Source organism: Alosa pseudoharengus, unplaced genomic scaffold, assembly GCF_046254945.1.
Source record: "Alosa pseudoharengus isolate Yale_2024_CS ecotype anadromous, Long Island Sound unplaced genomic scaffold, YU_APseudo_1.1 YU_APseudo_1.1_scf_3, whole genome shotgun sequence".
In the NCBI taxonomy this organism is placed as follows: domain Eukaryota; kingdom Metazoa; phylum Chordata; class Actinopteri; order Clupeiformes; family Clupeidae; genus Alosa; species Alosa pseudoharengus.
Genome location: NW_027468718.1, coordinates 47780213 through 47787712, shown reverse-complemented (window position 1 = coordinate 47787712; position 7500 = coordinate 47780213). Strand labels below are relative to the sequence as shown.

Sequence of the window (7500 nt, the reverse complement as noted above, 5' to 3'; positions counted from 1 at the left end):
GGTTTGCAGTATTTTTTTTTGCGAACAGTCGCACGCACACACACACACACACACACACACACACACACACACACACACACACACACCTCAACATAACTAGGTGTAGTATAACATTCAATGTCGAGATCAAACATCCCACATCCTGACATACACACAAATATGCTTATACATGTAACACACATAACATGACATGGTTTAGTACCTGACCCACAGAGGCCTGCTAGCTGCTAGCCACTAGTGTTCCACAGCTCTGCTAGCATGCTAGCTGCTAGCCACTAGTGTTCCACAGCTCTGCTAGCATGCTAGCTGCTAGCCACTAGTGTTCCACAGCTCTGCTAGCATGCTAGCTGCTCATAGATATATACACTAGATGTCGCCTTCTGCTTCTCAGCATGCGTCAACACCGCCGCCATCTTTGTACAGGGATCTGAATCGCTAAACTAGTTCTCCTGTATTGTCAGCGCGTTACCTATTTAGCGACGTTTGGCCATCCCCAGCGATAGAAAACCTTTTTAGCGATTAGCGACAAATTTGGGAACTTCTCACAATGATGGCAGATCGGCTTCTTTGTTGTTGAAACGTAAGAAAATCACCTTTCTCATGGCTTTGTCATTTATGAATTCAGCTACATCTCGTTTGCCCATGGCACTGACCCATGATTATAAAAGTAACGACTGGCGTAGCCTATGTAGTAGCAGAGGTAAATGTTCTACAGATCTACAGCAACTTCTGGTGAGATTACAACTTACATGAGTAAACGAGACGAGGGGTATGTGGCCTCAACCAGAGACTGTCTACGAAGAGCCTGTTTACTTTCATTGTATCGAACCTGGTTGCAGTTTACTCATTGTTCCTCTAGGGGCCGCCGCTAGCTAGTGCAGAATGAATGGGAGTCTATGGGGCTAGACGGGTAAAATGTATCTTTATTATCGTCTTAAACTTAGTTTTCTGTAGACTCAACCATAAATACATGCCTGTCAGTTGGAACAACCCAAAAAATTAGATAATTGCTTGAGATTTTGACGATTTATGGTGATTTTATTTTCGCTAGATCTTTGCCCAGATTGACGCTAATGCATTATAGAGGAGTGGATCACTGAAGCAAGATGGCGTCTCGATTGACGCATTCGTTCCAATGAACAGCAGTAGTCAAGGCGACATCTAGTGTATATATCTATGCTAGCTGCTAGCCACTAGTGTTCCACAGCTCTGCTAGCATGCTAGCTGCTAGCCACTAGTGTTCCACAGCTCTGCTGTCCCCTCCTCAGACCTGTCTCACCCATGGAGGTATTATATATAACTGTCTCACCCATGGAGGTATTATATATAACTGTCTCACCCATGGAGGTATTATATATAACTGTCTCACCTAATAAGTCAGCTGACTGGACCATGACACCACTAGGGTCAAAAGGTCAAATGTCACAGTGAAAGCAAACATCCAAGCAACACACAGGCAAAGAAACGCACACACTTACATATAATTTCTGAGTGCTCAGATCTTAAGCTCCTATTGCATAGCTAATTTGTCTGCTCTCAGTGTGTGTGTGTGTGTGGTGTTCTGGAGTGGTGTTCTCAATTCTTCTCAATATAATAAGTGCACTTGTATATGGCTCAGAATGCGTCAGGCACTGAATTTAGTCAGAATAACGTCATATGAAACCACTTAAAATCAATACAACGTAGCTTCAGCCCGAAATAGAAAACCGGATTTTGAAATACTGAAGTGCATTGGTGACGTTCATTGTTGGCTCATGAATAAGGTGGATACATTATCTTCCTGAGATCAAGCAGTATAGACGCCCCTACACTTCAGGAAAGGACAGCGAGCATCCTGTCTGTAAGAGTAGGCCCTCTCTTCTGTCTGTCTGTAAGAGTAGGCCCTCTCTTCTGCAATGTTAGAATCAAATAAGACACAAAGAAAAACGTAAAAGCGTCATTCTCATGGTCATTGTGAACTTTGATGTTTCTCTGCTCAAAAATAATAATAATAAATCTACATAATGTGTGTGTGTGCGTGTGTGTGTGTGTGTGTGTGTGTGTGTGTGTGTGTGTGAGTGCACCTTCACTGCAGCAGAAACTGTCTGAGCATGGCTGTAGGGAGAGTGTAGACAATATGACGATGCCTTTTATAGCCACACACACACACACACACACACACACACACACGCACACACACCGAGTCAGCCCTAATCAATACAGTGTCTCTCTTTTCCTCTCTCTCTCTCTCACACACACACAAACACACACACAATCAATCTATCAGGTCAATTAAAGCCCAAAGAGGTCATTTCTCAGTATCATATCAGCACTGCCTGCATTCCACCGCAGCAGGAAGAGATCAATATTACTGTGAACACACACACACACAGAGAGAGAGAGAGAGAGAGAGAGAGAGAGAGAGAGAGAGCGAGAGAGAGAGAGCGAGAGAGAGACAGAGGTGATGAAAATGTCTATGTGACCCATGACGAATGAACTGCCAACAAGACTGCTCCCACACTATCCACATTCACACCCACGCATGCAATGAACTGCCTACAAGACTGCTACCACACTATCCACATTCACACCCACGCATGCAATACATACGTCAAGAACATGTTCTGAAGTAAAGTAGAGTGGTACACTAAGCTTAACCCTCTGTGCAGTGCAGATATTCTTTGTCAGTGCAATTTTATTCACGCTGCTAGGCAGCCTGGATTCCATGGACACGATTTTCACCTCAACGAAGGAACCAATCACAGAACGGAGGGGGGACAGCAAGACGATGACAACATCTACAGTATGCGACACACCGAAAGGACTAGGAACTACGTACAGACGCATTTGATAGACATTCGTAGTGCCCAATAAAGGGCTCTGAGCATTCGTAAACCACGTCTCAAATACGAGAAAATTAATGTGTAGTTCCCAGACACCATCTCAATGAGATGAGGTCTGGTGTTATCCAGGCTACCATTTATCATCACCAGAGTACAACTCTGTCATCATTGACCATAGAGAGTGATAAACTGGTAAATCTGCATCATACATTGACTAATCTGTGGCGGGGCGCCACGAAATAAAAATAGGCCGCCACACATAAATATTCTATGTTTAATTTAATTTAATTTAAATATACGGTCAAATCCTTGCATTGCCATTGAGCTGCGCTTTTTACGCACGCAGCCTTTCCTTGCCCCGCCCCGCTCTCTCTCGTAGCCCGCTGCCCCTCCTCTGCATGTGCATTTAACAAAATATTCACGATTGTTGAAGGATTGTTGTTGCCACATAGAAGCATTGCATAGAAGACGTCTGGCTAAATTGCTATTAAATCCGCTTAGCATCGTGACCATGCTGCGCAAATTTGTTTAAAACTGCAGCATTGAAGATAACTCTGCTAAGATCTTATCACAACATAGTAGGCTACATTGAAGAGACTAAACTAAGTTAAGTTATGAAATCAAGCAGTATCTCAAAGGTATCTCACGTTAGAATACTGTTTGGATGTCAAATTTAGTATGCTTAGCCTACTTACAGCTGTTTGTCAATTTCGTTGAAGGGCTCATTTTATTGACTCTGACACTGAATGTTTGCAAAATCCCGATGTAAGTGGAAAAGTGTTTTCCAAAATTCAAAAGTGCTTGTCCCAAGGAGAAGTACGAACCTTTATTTTAACTATGTTGAAAACGTTATGAGTTGCATCCACATCAGCAGCCTTTAAACTGTGTTACAATTGCAATTTGCAAGTGTTCCCTCACGAACGTTTAAAGTGACAGGCACTCAATTAGACCTATACACTACCAAGACGATGCCCCCCCGTTGTCCAAGTCAGCTACCGCCACAAATTGAATCCAATTCTGTGGGAAACACTGTACTGTATAGGTTTGGATGAGCGTCTTCTAAATGGATGTCAATGTACAAATCAAGACACAGTGGTGGAGAGTCATACCTTTTGATATGAACGCCTCTGTGACCTTTCAGGAGAGGGCCATACATGTGTGTGTGTGTATGTGTGTGTGTGTGTGTGTGTGTGTGTGTGTGTGTGTGTGTGCCATGTGCCGCCTCTGTGTATAGGTTTTATTTCATATGTGGCACCTTACTGGCTCTCCTTTGGGCTTTTTGTGTGATCTGGTGCTTGGGTCAGTCCTTTCCTCTGTGTCTCTATCCTGACTCTTGTCTGTGTGACTCTGTCCCCTTGCATGGCATATGAAATTAAAGCTACACAGAGGCCGCACATGGCGGCCTGACCCAGGGGCACGTGCCAGCACAGACGCCGAGAGCTGAAGCGCTGGAGGTTGGGGGAGATCGGCTCAAACGCTGCATTACATAATGGAGTTGGCCAGACTTTGGCAAATGTCACTCACAGTAGCTCAGGACTCTGGGATACACACACACACACAGACACACACACACACAATATTGGACACTGGAGTAATAACAATAATACATGCATGCTGAGGTTTGTACTGAACTGAATGGAACTGAAATGGACCGGCAGCCAAAGAGATGGGCAGAGCTAGGATAGGAGAGGAGAGGAGAGGAGAGGAGAGGAGAGGAGAGGAGAGGAGGGGAGAGGAGAGGAGAGGAGAGGAGAGGGCAGAGTTAGGATAGGAGAGGAGAGGAGAGGAGAGGAGAGGAGAGGAGAGGGCAGAGTTAGGAGAGGAGAGGAGAGGAGAGGGCAGAGTTAGGATAGGAGAGGAGAGGAGAGGAGAGGAGAGGAGAGGGCAGAGTTAGGAGAGGAGAGGAGAGGAGAGGAGAGGAGAGGGCAGAGCTAGGATAGGAGAGGAGAGGAGAGGAGAGGAGATGAGAGGAGAGGGCAGAGCTAGGATAGGAGAGGAGAGGAGAGGAGAGGAGAGGAGAGGGCAGAGTTAGGATAGGAGAGGAGAGGAGATGAGAGGAGAGGGCAGAGCTAGGATAGGAGAGGAGAGGAGAGGAGAGGAGAGGGCAGAGTTAGGATAGGAGAGGAGAGGAGATGAGAGGAGAGGGCAGAGCTAGGATAGGAGAGGAGAGGAGAGGAGAGGAGAGGAGAGGGCAGAGCTAGGAGAGGAGAGGAGAGGAGAGGAGAGGAGAGGAGAGGAGAGGAGAGGGCAGAGTTAGGATAGGAGAGGAGAGGAGAGGAGATGAGAGGAGAGGGCAGAGCTAGGATAGGAGAGGAGAGGAGAGGAGAGGAGAGGGCAGAGCTAGGATAGGAGAGGAGAGGAGAGGGCAGAGCTAGGATAGGAGAGGAGAGGAGAGGAGAGGAGAGGACAGAGCTTAAGAGAAGGCAGACTGAGTAAGGCCATGTAAGCCCCAGCGCTTACACCAGCACTTAGGCTAAACACACACACACACACACACACACACACACACACACACGTCATGTACAATTAAGCAAACACACACCTGCTCATTTACACCCATAGAACCATAGCACACAGGGGACCACAGAGACTTAATTCACATCTCTTACTCCAGGGGTCGGCAATTACGTTTGGACCCGGGCCAATTTTTTTTCAGACAATGGCATCGCGGGCCATAGCTTTTGTAATGGGGGGGGGGGGGGGGGGGGGGGGGGGGTTATAGGCCTACTATTTAAATTATGAATCATTATATTATATTAAAATAAACATCATCTAACTTTTAAAATGCATTTAATTTAATTCCATTAAAAACGTTTATTTGCTTATGTGCGCTGTTTTTATGCCACCTGCTGCATCTCCTGTCGTCTCTCATGAAACAGGCGACTTGCCTACCAACTTGCCGTAACTAATGTGTACAAATATTATTCTTTTGGATGACGTGTAAATGATTAGCTGAACATTGCTATATGCTAGTTATCGATGCAAAATGTCGTTGTCAAAAGCCTTGAAAAGAAAAATTGATTCAGAATGCAGGACCTACAAAGAAGAATGGAAGCAGAGGTATGTGTTGAGCCTGCCTGCATTTATTAATGCCAAGCCTATTAATTTAACGAAACATAGGCTATTTTTGACCTTGCCCACTGGAAGAGGGAGACAGGACACTTTGTTTTTTTTTTTGCACAAGATTACGCGCACTCGCGTGCCAATACCGTTCCGACCTGTGCGTCATGGATAACTGCAAGGATGTTCCACCTGTTGTTTTGTCACTTTAGTAGGACTATCATCTATACCTCAATAAATGTTTTGAAATTGATGGATTGCTGTAGGCCTTTTTTCTTTTTAAAAACATGGGGTTAAAAAAAAATATTTTTTTTATTTTTTTTTATTTAAACAGCAAATTAACGTCATCTCGCGGGCCAGATAGAATAGATGGCGGGCCAAAATTGGCCCGCGGGCCACTATTTGCCGACCCCTGTCTTACTCCATCACCATCGCCTTAGCTTCACTGGCCACCTCATTCTCATGACTCATTCTCTGTCAGAATAGCAGAGCAATGTGTGTGTGTGTGTGTGTGTGTGTGTGAGTGAGAGTGAGAGAGAGAGAGAGATTGTTACACTGTTTTGTTTTGCACGTTGGCAACACTGTAGGCTACACCTACAGTCTAATAAAGCAACACTGAAATTGAGAGAGAGAAAAAAATGTGTGAAGACAAAAGGAAAGATGTGTGCGTGAGAGACAGCGAGGGAGGCGTGAAGACACATTTGAGCAAAATTCAAAGAGGAAGCGGACCTCCCTGACAGAAACACAACACTATTCTAAGCCATAAACGAGCCTCTTTGTTTTTGCCGTTCATCCATCAGCTGGAAGCACGAGGCAACACCCGCTGCAATCAAAGGAGAACCCAACCGTAACCGTACAGTAGCCTAGCTACGGTTACGTCACGGTGCATAGCCCCTGTCTATGTTTCATGCACGTCCAAAGTCTTACGCGGAGACATCGTTATATTAAATATTAGTAACCAAGGCTACTGTGCAATGTATTACATCAAGAGAGACATTACACACGCCAATGCACAAACATAGTTGTAAAGGTGTGATATCTGTTTGCCAGTCAGCTGATGTGCTTGCTATGACACTGCAGGTTATTCAGGTGCTTTAAACGATGCCAAATAATTCTGTCATAAAAATGAAGAAAATGATCATCCGTAATGAACGCGCCAAACGCATTATTATTTTCGCGACTAGTCATGGGTGTTTAGCACACACGCGCATAGGCTACACACAAGACTTACCAACAGCGATGAGATGAGATGGCCCGATTATCTCGAATAAGGCAATTAATTAAGGTATGATCTTGCTCTCTCGGTTGTATCAATATTCTTCGCCGAGGGATGAATAACTTTCCGATTGCCAAATCTGACAGTGCATCCACCGTTACAAGTAGTAGGATTGCAAAAGAATCACAATCAAATGAACTGCAACACTTTTCTACCGTGAAACCTCGGTACTTCGATCATGTCTTCTGCTGTCCCTGAAAATGTGATGCACTGTCCAGTAAACACTCAGCTGATTCCGTCCAAGAGAGGGACACTGACCTGAACACTTCCTGATGGGCGATGAGAGCGGCACAAGTATTCAGCCTTGCGGGGGCGCGTTGTGTGAGAATCAGACTGTTTGTT

General features: G+C 45.1%; 1 protein-coding gene across 1 annotated transcript in view; it reads right to left on the bottom strand.

Annotated features, from left to right (window-relative positions):
- The window catches only part of dop1b (DOP1 leucine zipper like protein B), a 127941-nt gene extending 120550 nt beyond the window's left edge, over positions 1-7391 (bottom strand). Inside the window, exon 1 of the mRNA XM_076264493.1 lies at positions 7114-7391. The gene's annotated coding sequence lies outside the window, so the exon portion shown is untranslated. The remainder of the gene's footprint in view (positions 1-7113) is intronic.
- Positions 7392-7500: the final 109 nt, after the last annotated feature.